Source organism: Symphalangus syndactylus, chromosome 11 (genome assembly GCF_028878055.3).
Source record: "Symphalangus syndactylus isolate Jambi chromosome 11, NHGRI_mSymSyn1-v2.1_pri, whole genome shotgun sequence".
Taxonomy (NCBI): Eukaryota; Metazoa; Chordata; class Mammalia; order Primates; family Hylobatidae; genus Symphalangus; species Symphalangus syndactylus.
The window spans coordinates 59,546,049-59,567,113 of NC_072433.2; the positions used below are offsets into that span (position 1 = coordinate 59,546,049).

General features: G+C 41.5%; 1 long non-coding RNA gene across 1 annotated transcript; it reads right to left on the reverse strand.

Annotated features, from left to right (window-relative positions):
* Nucleotides 1–964: 964 nt before the first annotated feature.
* On the reverse strand, nucleotides 965–18,251 carry LOC129492520 (uncharacterized). The gene is made up of 4 exons (XR_008660926.1): nucleotides 18,219–18,251; nucleotides 5,884–5,948; nucleotides 1,681–1,881; nucleotides 965–1,118 (listed from the first exon to the last, which is right to left on the reverse strand). It is a non-coding gene; the product is annotated as an uncharacterized lncRNA (long non-coding RNA).
* Nucleotides 18,252–21,065: the final 2,814 nt, after the last annotated feature.

A 21,065-nucleotide genomic window follows, 5' to 3' on the forward strand; every position in this document is an offset into this window, starting at 1 on the left:
GGGATAGTATGCCCCAATCTCTCCATTTACCAGACCCACAGTGGAACAGCAGCATCTTCATCTCCACCCATTTAGCTCTACAACAGAAGCCCAGACAAGCAGAGTATGGTGCCCAGGGGCCTAGCAGAAGGATAGTTGGGGGAAAAGGATCAGGAGCTCAGGTAGATGAAGATAACAATTATGAGTCAGGATGCACCCAGTTTTGCTGAATAAGAGAAAGGGATACATGTGATAAAACTGGAGCTTTGTCCTGAGCCTCTGACTTGGTGAGGCAGGCTCATTCTTTGGAATTCCTGTCCAGGGCCAACCTGATCACTGTGGGAAGTCCTGAACCTGCATGTGGAGCAAGTCAGAACAACTGAACGGAGTGGGAGTGTGGGAGCAGGGAGGCCGCAGTTAGTTCTCTATCATGCCGCCCAACTTACTAGGGGGTGACCTCATCCTTTCATTCAATTCAATGTGTAGGTGTGTGGACCTGGGTGCGTAGAATCTGCTTGTAAGGCTAGAGATCGTTCCTCATTTTCACCACTAGAGGGCTCTTTCAACAGATCAATGAGGGACCCAAGAGATTCAGAGCTCTCTCCAGTGCGGGTTGGAGCTAGACTCGTATTTGCTAATAGCCCTCTGTGATCCCACTTATCTGGCAGAAGACTAGAAGACATTTAGACATCTTGCAACTGATATCTGATTCTCTTATTAAGACTTTTGTTTTCTTCCATTGGGCTGTCAGCTAGTGAAGTAGTTGGCACGGTGTATCTATTTATGCTTTTTCCTGTCCATCTTCTCATACATCTGGAGGGGTCAGTGACCCCTGTAAATGGTTGTGTCATTTCAGAAGGAGTACTGACAGTTGCTTCAATTCAACAGATGCTTTTCAAGTGCCTACTATGTGCAAGGCATTCCCCTATGTGCTCAGCACCTTGGAGAATACAGATATGATTCCCATCCCCCAGGGAGAAGATTATGCAGTTGGGAATATTTTATTAGTGAGTTCACTTTGCCTGTAAATGGCAAAAACTTACCAGAGCTAGCTTAAGAAAACAGGAGATTTAGTACAATAATATGAAGATGTTTCAAGGAACCATAGGGCAGAGGTTCAATCAGGGCTCAGCAGGGAGCTGGAACCAGCAAAAAAAAAAAAAAATGCCATCAGGAGTCTTGACAGTCACTTCATTTTGCATCTCTGCCTCTTTTCATATTTTTAGTTGAAAAATTGTTTTGCTTCATCTATTCTTTGATCCTTGAAATAGAAGCTAGATTTTGAGTTCTTATGTCATCTCTATTTAAGAAACCCACCCAGACTAAACTGGGAAGTTTTAGTCCTAATTCAAAATTTCCAGTAGAGACAACCTGATCGGCCTAGCTTATGTTCCTTGCCACTTCCTGGTCCATGCAGCTGTGGCCAAGGATTCAGGGTCACGTAGTATAAACGTAGCTATCAGGACCAGCCCCTGTCAGTTGTGGGAGGATAGTTCTTAGAAAAGGGGGAAATTCTGTGATACCTCAGAAGACTTTGCTGTGAAAAGTCTATGTGATCTACCTGTGGCACCACTCCAGTGATGTCCATGGGATCAGCAGTAAATGTGACCATGAAGGAGAAGACAACATGGCAGGATATGGGGCTCTGAAGATATTGGACCCCAGCTAAGCTGGGTGTCAGTGGTACCAAACCAGCTTTACCTTTTGTCAGAAGAGAATGGAGCATCATCAGTTAAAGAAGAGAAAAAGTCTTCAGAGGCAAAGGCACCCACATATGTGTAAGTCAAGGAGATGATGAAAACCAGGCACACATGGAAAAAAGAGTGTCATCCCCGCCATCTTGAATTCTCTCTTGATGTTCACACATAGCCTTGTTATGAGTTTTCTACTTTTAGATTCAACCTATAGAAAAAAGCATTAAAAGCCAAATATGCTTACAAAACATTCACACATCATTATTTCAACTTCAGTCTTGTTAACCTTCTTTCAGTATCTGAAACCCTCTATGCTCTCTTTGAACCCCGTTACATGAAGTTATGTTTCTACTCTCTAGACAGTGATAGAAATTGGAGGTAGAAGGAGGGGAGGAATGGTAGGATGTAACATCCTGATATTATTATACAAAGAGAATAGCCAAGATATACTTCTAGAGTTGATAAAAGGAGATCTAGAGTATCTACTATGTCATTGAAAATTAAAGATAACCAATATGAAAATAAAAATATTCTAATCTATATTTGGAGAAGAGAAGAAGAGAGGTTGGGGTAATGAACTAAAATAAAATGAAATGAGTAATGAGAATGAACAGGGTGGGACCAGAACAGTTGTTTTTCCCTACAGCCACTTCTGTCCTATATGATTTTAAAAATCTTATACATGTATGTTTTGATAAAAGTTTAAAGTTAATTCAAAAATGAATAAAAACAGTAAGCAGCGTGCCAGCTGTCCATCTCCTCCAACTACCTCCTGTTTTATCGATACAGAAATGCCAGGTGTTTCCTGTGACTCATCCATTGATTTCCTGTGCTGAGAATGCTCTTCCCTGAATATGCTTTATATGTAAGAAACATTTATTTTAGAATAATTTTGAATTTACATACAAATTGCGGCCACTAGATATTGTCATGGTTCAATCCCTCACTTCATTCATACCTCAGTGCAAATGTCACCTTCTTAGAGAATTCTTTAACTGCTCTATCTAAAAATAACACCCCATACTTCTCTCTACACTCTCACTCTGCTGTATTTTTCTTCATAGCATTTATCAATATCTGACATTATACTGTGTATATGTACATATATGTTTTTGGGCTTATTGTCATCTTCCCAACTAAAGCCAAAGAACTCCATGAGAACAGGTGCTTTGTCTTGTTCAAATCTAAATTATCAGACCCTAGAATAGTGCTCAGGATACAGTAGGCATTTAAATAGTATTTGTTTAATCAACTAATTGCATAAGTAATTATTAAGATTTACACCTGTGACAGGCACTGATGAGCAAATAACAAGCAGGAAAGACATTGCTCTTGATCACTTGAAACTCTTAGTCTCATGAAGAGGACAGAGACAATTGGACCAATAAGAGCAATTGCAGGCCAGATGCAGTGGCTTGTTCTTGTAATCCCAGCACTTTGTTAGGCTGAGGTGGGAAGATCACTTAAGGCCAGGAGTTTGAGACCAGCCTGGGCAACATAGTGAGACCTTGTCTCTTCAAAAAATAAATAAATAAATAAAATTTAAAAAAATTAAAATTAGCCAGGCATGGTAGTGAACACCTGTAATCCAAGCTACTCAAGAGACTGAGGCAGGAGAGTACCTTGAGCCTAGGAGTTCAAGACTACAGTGAGCCGTGATGGTGCCACTGCACTCCAGCCTGGGCGATAGAGTGAGACTCTGTCTCAAAGAAGAGGAGGAGGAGGAGGAGGAGGAGGAAGAAGAAGAAGAAGAAGAAGAAGAAGAAGAAGAAGAAGAAGAAGAAGAAGAAGAAGAAGAAGAAGAAGAAGAAGAAGAAGAAGAAGTTGTTGTTGTTATACCACTCTTCAGATTCTCTTTACTAAATTGGTGCATTTATACCCCTCTAACCCTGACCTTTCTAACCCACAGCTGCCCCTTCCTGGGATAATTGGTCTCAGCTGATGGGAGCTGCCTCTCTCAAGGAATTAGAGCCCTTCTCCCTGCAGTCAGATACAAGGGTGCAAAAGGCTGGCCTCTTGCCAGAGGCAGGGACAACTCTGAGATATAATTTATGCTCCAGAGTCTTCCGATGATCAGGCCAAGACTACCGCATCCTTGTTGGGCTTCATCTCCATCCTCTGTGGTTGCCAAACCATAGTGTGCATTAGAATCGCTTAGAAGGCTTGTTGAATGAGACATTATTGGGCTCCACCCTCAAAGTTTCCAAGGTGGGTGGTGCTTGAAGATGTTCATTTTCAGCAAGTTCTCAAGAGGTGTTAATGCTGCTCTTTAGGAAACCACAACTGGAGAATCATTGTCTTTTCTTATGCTTGTTCCCATACTCCCTTGGGGTTTTTCCTAAAGATTACTTTCTCAATAAGTCTTTGGCATCCAAGTCTCTGCCTTAGGCTCTGCGTCTAGGGAATGCTACCTAAGACAACAAGGAGGAATAGTAAGGAACTACATTCCCAAACAATTCTCAAGCTTGATACATAGCAACCTGAGACTATTAAATCCCTAAACAGCTAAACTCCTAAAAGATCCTTGAGCCCAACAGGAAGCTTGTCCTTTCCAATTCCACCTCAGATGAGTCTAGGGAGAGAGATGGACACAGAAGAACCTTCCAGGGGGCAGAGAGTAGGGTGATGAAAAGTAATGAATAAGAAAGTTTCTCTCTGAAAAGGGAACAGATTTGCTAGCCAGGGAAGTCTTCCATTCTTAGGAAAGAGAAATATTGTTATTCTTGCTCAGTTGATCACTTCTATACATGTGTGACTGCTGTGTGTACTTCAGTCTCTGATTTTAAAAGGAGTTTTTTTTTTTTTTTTTTTTATCATGTGGCTCCTTCTGCACTATTGAATGATGGATGTGCTGGAAGCAAGTAAATTGCCTTTTAGTTTAGACCAAGAGAGGACACACCAAAACCTGCTGAAGAGGGCTGCAAACTGCCCAGAAATCTTACCTTTTACGTGGATGAGACTTTGGGGGTGATGTCTTTTGGGTAAAGGTAAATGTATTCTATGTATAGAATGACATTTGCTGACTAATTATCAGAGAAAAGCAAATTAAAACCACAATGGGGTATCATCTTTTTCCAGTTAGAATGGCTATTATTAAAAAGTCAAAAAATAACAGATGTTGGTGAGGATGCAGAGGAAAGGAAAGGCTTACATACTGTTGGTGGGAATGTAAATTAGTACAGCTTTTATGGAAAACAGTATAAAAATATCTTGGCTGGGCGCAGTGGCTCACGCCTGTAATCCCAGCACTTTGGGAGGCTGAGGCATGTGGATCACTTGAGGTCAGGAGTTTGAGACCAGCCTGGCCAACATGGAGAAGCCCCATCTCTACTAAAAATACAAAAATTAGCCAGGTGTGGTGGTGTGTGCTTGTAGTGCCGGCTACTTGGGAGGCTGAGGCAGGAGAATCACTTGAATCCAGGAGGCAGAGAGGCTGCAGTGATCTGAGATTGCGACACTGCACCCCAGCCTGGATGATAGAGCAAGACTCTGTCTAAAAAACAAAAAAAGAAAAGGAAAAAAGATTTCTTAAAGAGCTAAAAATAGGACTACTATTCTACTGTTCGATCAGCAATCCCACTACTAGGTAGACTGGGTATATACCCAAAGGGAAATAAATAATTATATCAAAAAGATACTCGCACTTGTATGTTTTTTGCAGCACTAATCACAATACAAAAATATGAAGTGAACCAAAGTGTCCATCAATGGAGGATTGGATAAAGAAAATGTGATATATGTGTGTGTGTATACATATATATATATACACATATGCATATATATGCCATAGAATACTATGCATCCATAAAAAAGAATGTAATTATGTCTTTTGCAGCAATATGGATAAAATTGGAGGTCATTATCCTCACTAAAATAACTCAGAAACAGAAAGTCTAATGCCACATGTTCTCACTTATAAGTGAGAGTTAAACAATGGGTACACATGGACATACAAAGTAGAAAAAATAGACTTTGGAGACTCCAAAAGAGGGTAGGAGGGGGGTGAGGGCTAAAAAATTACCTATTGGGTACAATATTTACTATTTGGGTGATGGGTACACTACTATTTGGGTGATGGGTACACTACTTCGCCACTATGCAATATATGCATGAAATAAAACTGCATTTGTACCCTCTACATATTTTTTAAATAATGATATTTGCTGGCAAAAAAAAAAGTGGATTGTTGCAGAATCTTCTAGTTACTTACCCAGAAGTCTTTCCTTATTTCTTCTTACATAAGACTCCAATTGTGACTGGGGACACTCTCCCTAGCTGAAATAAAGTTACATTGTTCAGTTTTCCTTACAGAGAAAGATGGTTTTGTCATAAAATTCTGACTGATACAATGTAATCAAAAATTGCAGTGTAGATAATGGCTAAAACGTGAGAACAACCCAAGTATTCATCAACAGACGAATGGATAAACATAATGTGGTATATACATAGAGTGGAATATTATTCAGCCATAAAAAGGAGTGAAGTTCAGATACATGTCACAACATGGATGAATCTTGAAGACACTGTGCTAAGCGAAATAAGCCCGATGCAAAAGGACAAATATGGCATGATTCCATTTATATGAGGTATGTAGAACAGGCAAGTGCACAGAGACAGACGGTAGATAAGAGTTTATCAGGGGCTAAGAGGAGACAGGAATGAGGAGTTACTGCTTAATAGTTACAGAATTTTTGTTAGATATATGAAACAATTTTAGAAATAGAGGTGATGATTGCACAACCTTGTGAATGTGATTAATGCCACTGAATTGTATGCTTACAAATGTTTACAATGGCAAATATTACATATATTTTACCAAAATTTAAGAAAGGGAAAACAAAAGTTGTTCTGTGGGCTTTCTGTAAAATCTCCTCCCAGCAGGTTTTTGGACAGACTTTGCCAGCACGTAGCTGACACCTTTTGCTCTTGGCTTTCTTCCTACCCGGAACTAGGACTTAATGGTGGAGTCAGATCAGCCATGTTGTTACATAAGGTAACAAGCACATGTTTAGGATACCTGAAAATAAAACAGAATAAGCCTGATCCAGGTGTGGTGGCTCACGCTTGTAATGCCAACTATTCAGGAGGCTGAGGTGAGAGGCTCACTTGAGCCCAGGAGTACAAGGCCATCCTGAGCAACATAGCAAGGTCCCCTCTTATCTCTGAAAGTTTTCTTTTTTCTTCTTTTTTTTTTTTTGGCCAGGTATGCTGGAGTATGTCTGTAATCCTTATTACTTGGGAGGCCAAGGTGGGAAGATCACTTGAGCCCTGGACATGGAGGCTGCAGTGAGCTAGGATCCTATATCACTGCACTCCAGCCTGGGCAACTGAGATATACTGAAAGAAGCCAGAGTCTCTGATAGCGTTATGGAGCTACTACTCCAGGCCAAAAGCTTTTATCTCCACAATTCTCATTACATGATGAAAACAGACTCCTTAGCCTATTTCACCCCTTTTCAAGTTTAGCAGATGAGCACAATTCCTAATTTATTCAGGCAAGGAGACATGAAATTAGAGAGGTAGTCTATTGGTCATAAGCTTCTAGTCACAGTTAACAGAAATCCAACTTAAAGTATATAAGACAAACAGAAGTAATCAATTAATATGTGTAACTTAAAAGTCCAAAGGTAGATATCTATAGCTTCTGGGATACATCTCTCTCCATCTCTGCCCTCTCCTCTCTGCACTTAGCAGGCTGTCTCCTCAAGCACCAAGAGCTCCTGGTTTGCATCTTACCAGCTGAGAAATCCTAGGAGAAAGAGGACATCTCTCCACCAACAGTTACAGTAAATGTCTTGGGGCTGCTTTCTTATTGACTCATTTAGTTCATACCCACCTGAACCAATCATAATGGACACAAAATCGAATTCACTGATTTTTAGGTTTGGGCTACCTTTCCAATCTCTGGGCATATAGGAAGGAAAACCAGCCTTATTTTAATCCATGTGGACTGACAGTAGCATAAAGGATGATGTTTTAGAGAAAATCAAGGGTGCTGTTACTAGAAAATGTTGGATAAATGGTAGGAAGTAAAGAATAATAGATATTCATTGTGCACTACAGATATACAGATTCCAAATTATTCAGGGAATTTTAGCCATGTTAGATCATTCAACAAATATCTATTAAGATCTACTTATTTGCTAAGCACTGCTGTAGGTTCTAAGGGTACAGCAATGAGCAAGACAGATTCCCTGCCTTGAAAGAGCTTATATTTTAGATGAGGGAGAAAGCCAGTAAACATGAAACCAACCAACAAAACAAACAAACAAAAAAATGAAGGCAGTGAAAAATGCTGCAAAAAATAAACATAAGCGATGTGATACAATATGACCAATCTTGGCAGTAGAAGGACTGCCTTAGGTAGCATGGTCAGTGGGGCATTCTGGGGAGGTGGTTTCTGAGTTGAGAAAAGTCAATAGTGAAGGAGGAGTCAGTTCTAAGAGAATCTAGAAAAAGGTATCCCCAGCAGAAGGATCATGAATGCAACTTGTTGAAAAACAGAAAAGGTCAAGTGGTAGACAAATGATAAACAAGAGGAAAAATGGCAGAAAATCAGGTTAGGGAAGTGGACTGTGGCCAGATTGTATAGACCTAGTTGGCCAGGCTAAATGAAGTTTGGGTGTTAATTCTTTTGCAGAGTGAAGCCATTGCACAATTTTAAGCAAGGGAGTTAACAAGATCTGATTTACAGTTCAGAGATTTCACTCTAGCCACGGAGTGCATGGCACAAGCAAGAGTAAAGGATTGGAGATGAATTAGGAGGCGGTGGCATTAACTCAGGCAAGAGATATTGTATTGATGCCTTGGATGTTAAAGAATATGACTGTTTCCTGAAAACTATGGGGAACATTGAGAGGTTTTAAGCAGGGAATGATGTGGTCAAATTTGAGTTTTTGTTTTGTTTTGTTTCTTAGTGGTACATCAGTGCCTTGGCTGTGCTCCACAGGACAAGAAATTGTAGCAGAGACTCAGAAGATGGCAAGACTTTGGCTCCAAGCTTCCCTAGGGCTTTGCTCTTCTTCACACCACCCAGATTGAGGTATGAGGTGGGGAGGTTGTGAAATTGGCCATTTCCCCAAGACCTGACTTTAGAAAACAGACTCAGGATAAAGATCCCCCAAATTGTGTCTTGGACAAACTTTGCCAGAAGAACCAGGAGAAAGAACCTTTGTTCATCTCTAATCCGGAACAGGTTTTAGGAGAGAAACTTGAATCTATGGAAGCACCAAACACCGCACTTGGAGCATGGCAGACAGTATTGGTAGAGAAAATGGGATGTGGGGTTACAGAAGCTTGGGTTAGAGTCCTAATTGTATCATCTGTTGTGTGACCTTGAGAAATGTAATCTTTCTTATTTTATTTTATTTTATTTTATTTTATCTTATTATTATTATACTTTAGGTTTTAGGGTACATGTGCACAATGTGCAGGTTAGTTACATATGTATACATGTGCCATGTTGGTGTGCTGCACCCATTAACTCGTCATTTAGCATTAGGTATATCTCCTAATGCTGTCCCTCCCCCCTCCCCCCACCCCACAACAGTCCCCGGAGTGTGATGTTCCCCTTCCTGTGTCCATGTGTTCTCATTGTTCAATTCCCACCTATGAGTAAGAACATGCGGTGTTTGGTTTTTTGTCCTTGCAATAGTTTACTGAGAATGATGATTTCCAGGTAATCTTTCAGGGTCACTTTTTCCTCATAAATAAAATATGGATAGTAATAGAAACTATCTCTTCGGTCAATGAAACCTCCTTCTTGTGTAATGAGGATTACAGATGATAATACACATAAGTGCTTAACACAGTGCCTGGCACGTATTAAGTGTTCAATAAATGTCAGCTGCAGCTGTAAATAGAAGTATGATGCCAAAGAAGCTGGCTCCTAATGAGATTTGCTTTAATCTGCCACCTTCAGAATAACAAATGGCTATTATGTGGTTATTCAGTTTCCCTGAGACTTACACAAGAGGAAAACAAAATGACCCAAGAGGCAGTTAGAGATTCAAAAGGTGTCTTTATTGAGAGATGAGATAAATACCTCAAATAGACAACTAAGAAGCTTAAAACCACTTTGGAAACCTTCCTAAAATCAAGTGAAATAGAATGTAGTTTGGGGCTCTTCCTAGCGGCTTGGAATGTTGGCGAAAGCCTCAAAGGTGAAAACAATAAGCATGAAATATTCCCACATCTAGAGTCAAAGAGCTGCCACATGACTCTCTAGCATTTACCAAGAGATGGCCAAGTGGGTCCTGTGGTGCTCACTCTGATGACTCCCAACTCAACGATCTAGACTGAAGGCTGGAGTTCAATGAGGTGGGAGAAATGGCTACGGGAGGAAGGTACTTTGGATTTTTCTTATTCCATCCCCATGATAGAAGAGGGAGTAGCTCTTGCCCACCAAGCAAGTAAGAAGAGGCCCAATCAGCTTATTGGAGAGATTAGGGGAGACTAACACCCTACTCCCTGATGCTTGCTGCGCTGTGGAGACTCTAGGTTGGTACCTAGAAGAGAGCAGTGGGTTCCAGCAGAACATCATGTGGGACTACTGGGGAGAAATTGGCAAGTGTTGTCTGGTGTTTGGGGCACACGTGAACACCTGAACATGGGGGCTGGTGCCTGGATTCTACCTGTAGAACTATGATAGCAACGGGTTGGTTGGAACCACCTTCCACTGCAGAGCAGGAAGAGAGAGCATCACAAAGCAGTATCCACTTTCAGGATTTGGTGTATCAGAGATGTGCTGAGTACCAAGTAGATGCTGAGAAAGTAACTGAGCTCAAGCTGTCTTCATGGGACCATGCCCACAAGAGAACAGCATATGGATGTCAGAGAGCAGCAGCCAAAATAGAACCATAGGCTGGGCAAGGTGGCTCACACCTGTAATCCCAGCACTTTGGGAGGCCGAGGCGGGCAGATCACTTGGGGCTGGGAGCTTGAGACCATTCTGGCCAATATGGGAAACCCCGTCTCTACTAAAACTACAAAAAATTTAGCTGGGCATGGTGGCGCACGCCTGTAATCTCAGCTACTAAGGTGGCTGATGCAGAAGAATCTCTTGAACTCGGGAGGTGGAGGTTGCAGTGAGCCAAGATCACTGCACTGCACTCCAGCCTGGGCGACAGAGCAAGACTCTGTCTCAAAAAACAAAACAATGACAAAACAAAATAGAACCACTGATTGCACCATCTAAGTAAGACTTTCACCTCTCACCCTCTACCAAACCCCAGATGCCACCCTCCCATTTCGGCCCCAGGGGAACCTTCAACAGAAGAAGGGAAATGAGAGGACATCCCTCCCCTCATTCCCACTAGTGGAGGCTCTCCACTGATGGTCAGGCTAGAACTGGACAGAGGGAAATGCTTTGAATGGAATGGGAGGTTGTAGTTTTTATTTCAACTAAATTGGACTTTAAACATGTTTTTATTATGAGAAATTTCCAAACATATACAAAATGGGCAGAAAAGAAGAATGAATGGATGCCCTTGTACCCATTGCTGGCTGCAACAGTGACTGACTCATGGCCAATCTTGTCATGTCTATGCTCCATTAACTATCATTCTGAAGCAAGTGCCAGACATCCTATTGCCTCCAGATTGGGCTTTTCAATGCCTGCACATGAGTTCTAATTACAAAAGTAAGGTTCTTAACATTGAAAATGACTGGAAGACCCTGGGTTCTTCTTGTTCATTTTTTTAGTCTCTAAAGCATAAAGTTCCATAGAGTAGAGAATTTTTCTATTTTATTCACTGCACTAGCCCTATACTCATAATAGCACATAACACATAGTGGGTGCTCGATAATTATTTGTTGAATGAATTATTTGTTCAAAATAGCCTGGCCTCCCTTTGCCATAATCTGAGAAGTGCTCAGATTGAAGTAAAAGGTAAAACATTTTTTTTCCTTTTTGCTACCCATCACAAGGTAAAATATTTATATTTTGCTACTCAGTTGGCTTGCCTCAGTACTGACCCAAAGTTATTGAGCAAAATGTCCCACCTTGAAGGACTGACTAGGGTAATTATCTCTTTGGAGAAACAGCTTCACAAGTGATTCCAGATAATGTTATGGGGATTGCCTTTCCCTAAACCCTTCCACATTTTTAGCATCTTCAGGAGAATGTGCAAGCTGATAGCTCACAGGTTCTGATGTTTTGTTTTGCCTGCCTGGTTTTGCAATTTACACTGAAATGAATTGAATGTGGGCCCACATTCCTGCTGGCAATTGGTTGGAGGAGAGTAGCATCTGCATTTGATGAAGCATGCCTGCCTCTGTTTACTGCAGTCCCCAGCCCACCTTATGATCTTCTGCCTGAAGATCGCTCCTTAGTCACCTGCCTAGCTCCCATGGGTCCCCAAGGTGCCTTGTGGATGAGACATTGAAGTATAGATTCCAATAACTTCCAGCAGTTTTTCCAAACAACATTATGATTTCGTCCATGAAAGCACCTGAGCCCACTGCCATTCTTTGAATAATTTTTCAGTTTTCTCCATGGCTTTACTCAGATTTTTTATTTCTTCTTCTGGAATCATTTTTTTGGCCATATGTTTTTTAATAATCTATTTCATCAACATTTTCTAATTTATCAGCATAAAGTTATGCATGATAATCTCTTATTTTTAAATTAATTTATTCTTCTTAACTATTATTCTGATTTCTTTTTTTTTTTTTTTTTGAGACAGAGTCTGGCTTCGTCACCCAGGCCGGAGTGCAGTTGTGTGATCTTGTCTCACTGCAACCTCCACCACCTGGGTTCAAGCAATTCTCCTGCCTCAGTCTCTTGAGTTGCTGGGATTACAGGCACCCGCCACAACACCACCTAATTTCGGTATTTTAGTAGAGAAGGGTTTTCCCCATGTTGGCCAGGCAGGTCTCAAACTCCTGGTCTCCAGCAATCCACCTGCCTTGGCCTCCCAAAGTGTTGGGATTACAGGCATCAACTACTGCAGTCAGCCTATTTCTTGTTCTTAAAGGTCCCTTTTCCCTCTACTGTTCCTTGAACAGATTAAGTAAATATTTATTTCCTTTTATATTGATCCCCAACACCCACTAAATATCCCTTTTTGAATTTTGTTTCATCCATGCTATATTGAGTATAAATATTTTAAAGTTTCAAATATATGGGTGCCAGACTTCTGTAATTTCCAGCACAGATACAGCAAAGGATTAGATGCCTGTGATTAAGTGATCAAGGTGCCGGAACTTTGTCTGGATTGTTTATTAGTTTTCATTAACTTTTAAATTATTTTATACTTTTTAATTAATCTGGAATTTACATTGATCTATAGTATGAGATGAAGATTTAATTTTGCTTTATTTATTCCCTTCAAATATTAATCAATTGTCCCAGGGTCATTTATTGAATGCTACTTCTTTTTCCATAGACTTGTATGACCACTTTTATTATCTAATAAAGTCAGGTACATGAAAGATTATCTTGGAGCTATCTGTACTATTCCATTGTTTATGTTGCAATGATTGTAACTTAGTCCCATAGATCCATAGAGCACATGAGTTTATGCTACAATATTTATCACATTGATCTATGTTACAGTATTTATGTACTATGCTATTTTAATCTTTGAACCATTATAGTCCATTTTATTTTATTTTTTATTTTTTTTTTATTTTTTATTTTTTTTTGAGACGGAGTCTCGCTCTGTCGCCCAGGCTGGAGTGCAGTGGCGCAATCTCAGCTCACTGCAAGCTCCGCCTCCCGGGTTCACACCATTCTCCTGCCTCAGCCTCTCCAAGTAGCTGGGACTACAGGCGCCCGCCACCACGCCCAGCTAATTTTTTGTATTTTTAGTAGAGACGGGGTTTCACCGTGGTCTCGATCTCCTGACCTCATGATCCACCCGCCTTGGCCTCCCAAAGTGCTGGGATTACAAGTGTGAGCCACCGTGCCTGGCCTTATAGTCCATTTTAATACCTATATTCAGAGTGTTCCTGATACGGTTTGGCTGTGTCCCCACCCAAATCTCATCTTGAATTCCCATGTATTGTGGGAGGGACCCAGTAGGAGGTAATTGAATAATAGGGGCAGGTCTTTCCCATGCTGTTCTCATGACAGTGAATAAGTCTCATGAGACCTGATGGTTTTTAAAAAGGGGAGTTTCCCTGCACAGGCTCTCTCTCTTTGCCTACTGCCATCCATGTAACTTGCAACTTGCTCCTCCCTGCCTTCTGCCATGATTGTGAGGCCCCCCCCAGGCCATGTGAAAGTGTAAGCCCATTCAACCTCTTTCTTTTGTAAATTGCCCAGTCTTGGGTATGTCTTTATCAGTGGCATGAAAACGGAATAATACAGTTCCCTAATTCTTCTTGACTTTCAAATTGTTCTTGGCTATTTTGTTCATTCATTCTTCTAGTCAAATCTTATAATCATTTTGTCAAATTCTTCCCCTGCTTATCGAAGGAAATCATATATAACAAAAACAAAATTAATTGTATGGGGATTTTTATTAGAACTGCATCAAACCCATGCATTTATTTAGGAAGAATTGACATTATTAAATAATCATTCCTTAATTTCATTTATCTAACCTTGTTTTAAATTCCCTTGATGAACTGTTGTTATTTTCTCTATATATGTTATGCACCTTTCTAGTTACATTTATTTCTAGGCAGGGACTGTTTTACCCCTCATTATTTATTTACTTACTTATTTCTTTTGAGACAGGGTCTCACTCTGTCACCCAGGCTGGAGTTCAGTGGCACCATCATAGCTCACTGCAGCTGCAAACCTCTGGGCTCAAGGGATCCTCCCAACTTGTCCTCCCAAAATTCTGGGATTACAAATGTGAGCCACTGTATCCAATCTATTCCTGTTTTAGAAGTGAAGATATTGGGCGTTGCCCAAATTCCCACAGTTAGTAAGACATGGAGAATGGATTAAAACCCATATCCATCTGATGGCAGAGCCTGCTACTTTATTTAAGATTATATTATTTCTTGAATGAATTTTAGTAATTATTTCCCAGAAAAGCATCCATTTCGTCAAGATTTTCCAGTGAGCTAGCATACAGTCTCACATTGTGCTTTCATTTCCTTTCCTAACTTCTTGAATCAGATGCCTACTTCATTTAATTTCCTTTTCTTCTTTTAATTAATGGAAATGATAATGGCTGTCCTCTCCTTTTCATGGCCCCCTATCCACTCCCTCTTCCTGAATTCAGAACCTAGTCATTCTGGCCTTTCTAAGTACTGGCTTGTCAATCTCCTGCTGCTGCAGTAGAAGGATGACCACTTCTAGATAGATATTGCTCTGGGCAAAGCAGCTCAAACTCTGAATCCTAGGTGTTGTAAGCTCAGTTGTGTTCAGGGGTTATATTGTCCAGCTACGTGTTCCTTGGTGACCCTGACTGGAGTCTCTCAGTCCACTTTTTCCCTGCTTGATTTGGTCCATGGAACAGCCAGAAATGATACTTTTTAAAAGTTAACCAGATCATGTCACTACCTGTAGTAGTCCATTTTCATGCTGCTGATAAAGACATATCCAAGACTGGGTAACTTATAAAGAAAAAGTGGTTTAATGGACTCACAGTTCCACGTAGCTCGGGAGGCCTCACAATCATGGTGGAATGCAAAAGTCACATCTTACACGGTGGCAAGCAAGAGAGAATGAGAGAGAAGAGAGAAGAGAGAAGCAAAAGGGGAAACCCCTTATAAAACCACAGGTCTTGTGAGACTTCTTTACTACCATGAGAACAGTATGGGAGAAACTGCCTCCATGATTCAATTATCTCCTCCTACTGGATCCCTCCCACAATATGTGGGAATTATGGGAGCTACAATTTGAGATGAGATTTGGGTGGGGACACAGCCAAACCATAACACTACCCTATTAAAAAAAAACTTCCAAATTTCCCATTTTTATTTAAACACACCCACATTTGTTACCTTGGTCAACGAGGCCCTGTGTGATCTGGCTGCAGCCTCCTTCTTTGACCTCATCTCATATCCTGTTTTTCTTGTTCATTGTTATGCCATCCTCTTTTGTGTGTGTGTGTGTGTGTGTGCACACGCTGTTCCTTGAAAGTACCAAGCCTTTCCCTAAACCCTACCTTTCCTCTCAGTGTTTCTGCTGCCTGGGATGCTTTTTCTCCAGGATCACATGGTGCAGATCCCACATCATGTCCTTCAAAGGCCATTTTCTCAGAGAGGCTGTGGCCAACCACCAGATTGAAGACAGTCACTTACCTTAATTCCACAAAGTGCATCACTATTTTTCCTCATACCAATGATCACAATTAGCAATGCCATTTTTATTGCTATGAGTTGAATGTTTATGTTCCTCCAAAGTTCAGATGTTGAAGCCCTTATCCTCAATGTGATGGTAGTTAGAGGTGGGGACTTTGGGCAGTCATTAGGTTTAGACAAGGTCATAAGGATGGTGCACCATGATGGGATGCGATTCATTATAAGAAGGTGAAGAGAGATGAGAGCTCTTTTTCTCTGCCCCTTGATAATACAGTGAGAATGTGGCTGTCTGTAAGCCAGGAAGAGAGCCCTCACTAGGGAGCCAAATTACCCAATGCCTTGGTCTTGGACTTCCCAGCCTCTAGAACTGCGAGAAAATAAATTTCTGTTGTTTATGCCATTCAGACTATGGTTTTTAAAAATTATAGTAGCCCTTATAGATTAAGATATTTACTTACTGGTTTGTTTTCTTATCACCTGTTTGCTACGCTGGAGTACAAGTGCAAAAGCCTCATCTGTCTTCTTCTTAGGGCCTGGCATGGAGAGCGATATATTGCAGGGGCTCCAAAATACATGTTGAATCAATGAATCAATAAAGACCTCACCCTTGCAGCCTCCTAGCTATGTGTTCTGGACGATTTTAAAAAATAATAAAGACAGGGTATCACCATGTTTTCCATGTTGGTCCTGAACTTCTGGCCTCAAGTGATCCTCCCTATCTGCCTCCAAAAGTGCTGGAATTACAGGTGTAAGTCACCATGCCCGACCCGTCTGGACAACTTAACTACTTAAGCTCAGTTCCAAAAATGAAAATGACAATACTGCTGGCTGAGCACAGTGGCTCATGCCTGTAATCCCAGCACTTTGGGAGGCAGAGGTGGGCGGATCACCTGAGGTCGGGAGTTTGAGACCGGCCTGACCAACATGAAGAAACCCTGTCTCTACTAAAAAAAAAAAATAAAAAAAAAAAATTAGCCAGGCGTGGTGTCAGGTGCCTGTAATCCCAGCTACTCAGGAGGCTGAGGAAGGAGAATCACTTGAACCCGGGAGAAGGAGGTTGTGGTGAGCTGAGATTGTGCCACTGCATTCCAGCCTGGGTAACAAGAGCAAAACTCCATCTCAAAAAAAAAAAAAAGAAAAAGAAAGAAAGAAAAGAAAAGAAAAAAGAAAACGACAATACTATGTTGTTTTTGAGCAAAAAAAGAAAATAAGAAAATAAAATAATGCAGGTAGAGACCTTAGCCCTCAAGAAGTAGTAACATGAATCATCATCATCATCATCCATATTATTTAAATGTAAAAGCACTCTCAGAAAGGCAAGCGGAAAGTCTCCCAGACAAAGTTTTATAAGAGTGAACTTTATTCATTTTGGAGTCAAATCAGACAAGTCAAGCAGCTAATTTTTAATTTAATTTTTTTTGCCAGGGTTCAAGGAGTGATCATGTTTTACAGGAACTAATTCACCCTAACCATTTCTAATGGCAATCATTTATTGTTATCTTTCACTGTTCTGGAAATTAACTAGGATCAGCTATGTGGTTCTTGCTCAGAATCCCTCCCTGGTTGCAATTAGATGGTGCTGGGACTGAGGTCATCTCAAAGGCTTTCCCACTCACATATCTAGTGATTGTTGCCGGTTAGCAGGGGTTATCAGAAGGAGCACCTCCCCATGGCTTCTGTGTGGCTTGAGCTTCTTCACAGCATGGTGGCTGGGTTTCAAGAATGAGCATTGCAAGACATGGAGCCATGTAGAAGTCCTATAGCTTTTCCTAACCTAGCCTTGACATCACATTGCATTATTTATGCAACATTCTACTCATTAGAAGCCAGACCATATTCAAGGGGAAGGGAAGTTAGTCTCTACCTCTTGATGGGATGAGCTTCAAGGAACTGGATATGTTTTAAGACCATGATACCAATCAAATTGATAGAAAATTGATTTATGGATCAGGTAATTCTTTAACAATTAACAATAATAAATACGATTGTCAAGTGGATCAGGACATTCATGTCAGCTCATCAATGCATTCTTTCTCCTGGTAGGCATTACAGTATGATGACTAAGTTGTAGTTCTGAATTTATACTGAGCAAGATTAAAATGCTATCCACCTATTAATTTTGTGACTCTAGGCAAGTTCCTTGACTTCTCTAAGCAGCTTTCTTCTTTGGAGAGTGGATGAAGAGTGCTGGCACGTGGGGAGCATTCAATATATGGTGATGACCATTGTAAGCCCTTACTTCTCCTTCAAGTCAAGTCCTTTGTTACAGATGCTCCAACCAGACATAAGGTATGCTCATTTCTAAAGAGGAGGCAAGGATTGAGGGTGCCTTCTCCTCACCTGGGTCACCTGTGGGACCTGACTTCCACTCTCCTCATCATGCTGACAGTTCTCAAGTGAGCCCCTCTAAAGGCTGGATTCCAGGCTGCTGGGGTGGGTGAGCATGGCAACATCCTCATCACAACGGGCACGTGGCCAGAGACTCAGATCTGCCAGTGTGGGCGCCAACACTCTCTCCCCAGAAAAGCTGCTTGAAGGCATAGACTAGGGGAAGGGAAGATTAAAAATAAAGAGTGGTCATGTTCAGTTTTGAAATTAAAAGAGAGGGATGGACTCAAAGGCCCTTCAATTCTCTTGGCTTTGGGAGAGAGAGGGTGCTGAGTAGGGGGGACATGGTGGGGGAGCACCACGGGGCTTCCTTTCCCCAGAACCCTAATTCATGGGAACACCCAGAACTGGGCAACTGCATCTCATGGCTCACAGTTGTGGTCTCGCCTGAAACACAAATGTTTCATTTGCTTTGCAGGGTTTGTGAACTAGCAGTCTTGGTGTTTATTTTGTTTGTCCCTTACAGAGATTTTAAATTCTAAATTGTAAATGCGTTTCAATTGAGCATTGGCTTTCCAGTTAGCTCCAGAACTCCGTATTATTGGACTGCTCTCATCATCTACATCATATACTTTCCTGGCTTCAATGATAGACATTCAGTTTGGTTGCATCCTACTTGCTTTATGCTTTCTCTGCTCTTACAATGTCTCAAATTTACATGTATGGAGCACCCAGTGTATTATCAGCTATAACCTCAATTACTACCCTAGAAACCCTACAAGGGAGGGATCCTCACTCCATAGAGAAGGTAGCTAAGGATCACAAGAACTGACTTACCCAAAAAAGCATGGTTTGTGAAAATGGTAGAGCTGGTATTTGGATCCAGGTAGTATCATTTAGGCTTTGTTTCAGTTGCAAGTGGCAGAAAATGCACTTCAAATTGGTTTAATTCCAGGGAAAAAAAGGATAGCAATCGATTGGCTCAAGTAGCTGCGAAGTCCAGGCATGCCTGAATCCAGGAGCTCAAACTCCATCTCTCAGCTCTAGTTGCCTCTATGTTGTACCATTTTGAGGCCAGACCTATCCTTGCGGTGGCAAAGTGGTTCCTAGTACCTCCTAGGCAAGAACCTACCCTCTCACCCACCCCAGTCAGGAAGAGAGAGCTTTTTTTCCCAATAGCTCTATCTATCTATCTATCTATCTATCTATCTATCATCTATCTATCTATCATCTATCTATCTATCTATCTATCTATCTATCATCTATCACTATTTAATGCCCAGAGCGTGATGACTCAGACAAGAATAGAATCACGTAAGTGGCCAGGCATAGTGACTCATGCCTACAATCTGAGTGATTTAGGAGGCTGAGGTAGGAGGATTGCTTGTGCCCAGGAGTTCAGCACCAGCCTGGGTAACATAGCAAGATCCCATCTCTACAAAAATATTAAAAAATTAGATGAGCTTCATGATATGCACCTGTAAGTCCCAGCTACTTGGGAGGTTGAGTCAGCAGGAGGCTCGCTTGAGCCCAGGAGTTCGAGGTTGCAGTGAGCCAAGATTGCACCACTGCACTCCAGCCTAGGTGACAAAGAGAGATCCTGTCTCAAAAGGAAAAAAGAAAATAAGGACATAATCACCTCAGAACCAATCATTGTGGCCCGAGGTATAAGATTGTCAGAGGTGTGAGAACCAGAGCAACTCCATCTTGAATAGGGACTGGGTAAAATAAGGCTGAAGCCTACTGGGCTGCATTTCCAAATGATTAAGGCATTCTAAGTCACAGGATGAGATAGGAGGTTGGCACAAAATACATGTCATAAAGACCTTGCTGATAAAACAGTTCGCCGTAAAGAAGCCAGCCAAAACCCACCAAAACCAAGATGGCCACAGGAGTGACCTCTGGTTGTCCTCATTGCTACATTCCCACCAACAACACGACAGTTTACAAATGCCATGGCAACATCAGGAAGTTACCCTATATGGTCTAAAAAGGGGAGGCATGAATAAACCACCCCTTCTTTAGTATATAACCAAAAAATAACTGTAAAAATGGGCAACCAGCAGCCCTTGGGCCTGCTATCTATGGAGTAGCCATTCTTTCATTCTTTTACTTTCTTAATAAACCAGCTTTCACTTACTATATGGGCTCTCCCTGAATTCTTTCTTGCATGAGAGCCAAGAACCCTCTTTTGGGGTCTGGATTGGGACCCCTTTCCTGTAACAAGATGAGTTTAGGTCACAGTCTCATGCTTGAAGCCTTGGGCAGGGTTAGGCCCATCTGAACCATAGTGAGCAAGAATGAGGGATGGAACAGGAAAGATGTGTTCTTTCCAGAAGGAAAAATGTCCACTACCTAAGCTAGCAAAGAAGCTTATTGCCTTTACTATAGGCTTCAGAGGTCTTGAGCACCTTCCATTAAGGGTGATTAGATAAACACATCACACACTAAATGGGGCTGCTCCTACAGCCCTAGTATCCAGAGGAAGTTGACTCTACATGCTGATCTTTTAGAAAACACTTGTCATTATTGTCTTTCCAGAATCCATTTCCCTTTCTTTTTATTTTTTATTTTTTTGGGAGGTGAGGCGGGTGGGGACTGAGTTTCGCTCTTGTTTCCCAGCCTGGAGTACAATGACGCCATCTCAGCTCACTGCAACCTCAGCGTCCTGTGTTCAAGTGATTCTCCTGCCTCAGCCTCCCAAGTAGCTGGGACTACAGGCATGCACCTTCACGCCGGGCTAATTTTGTATTTTTAGTAAAGATGGCATTTCTCCATGTTGGTCAGGCTGGTCTTGAACTCCTGACCTCAGGTGATCCAGCCCCCTGGCCTCCAAAAGTGCTGGGATTACAGGCATGA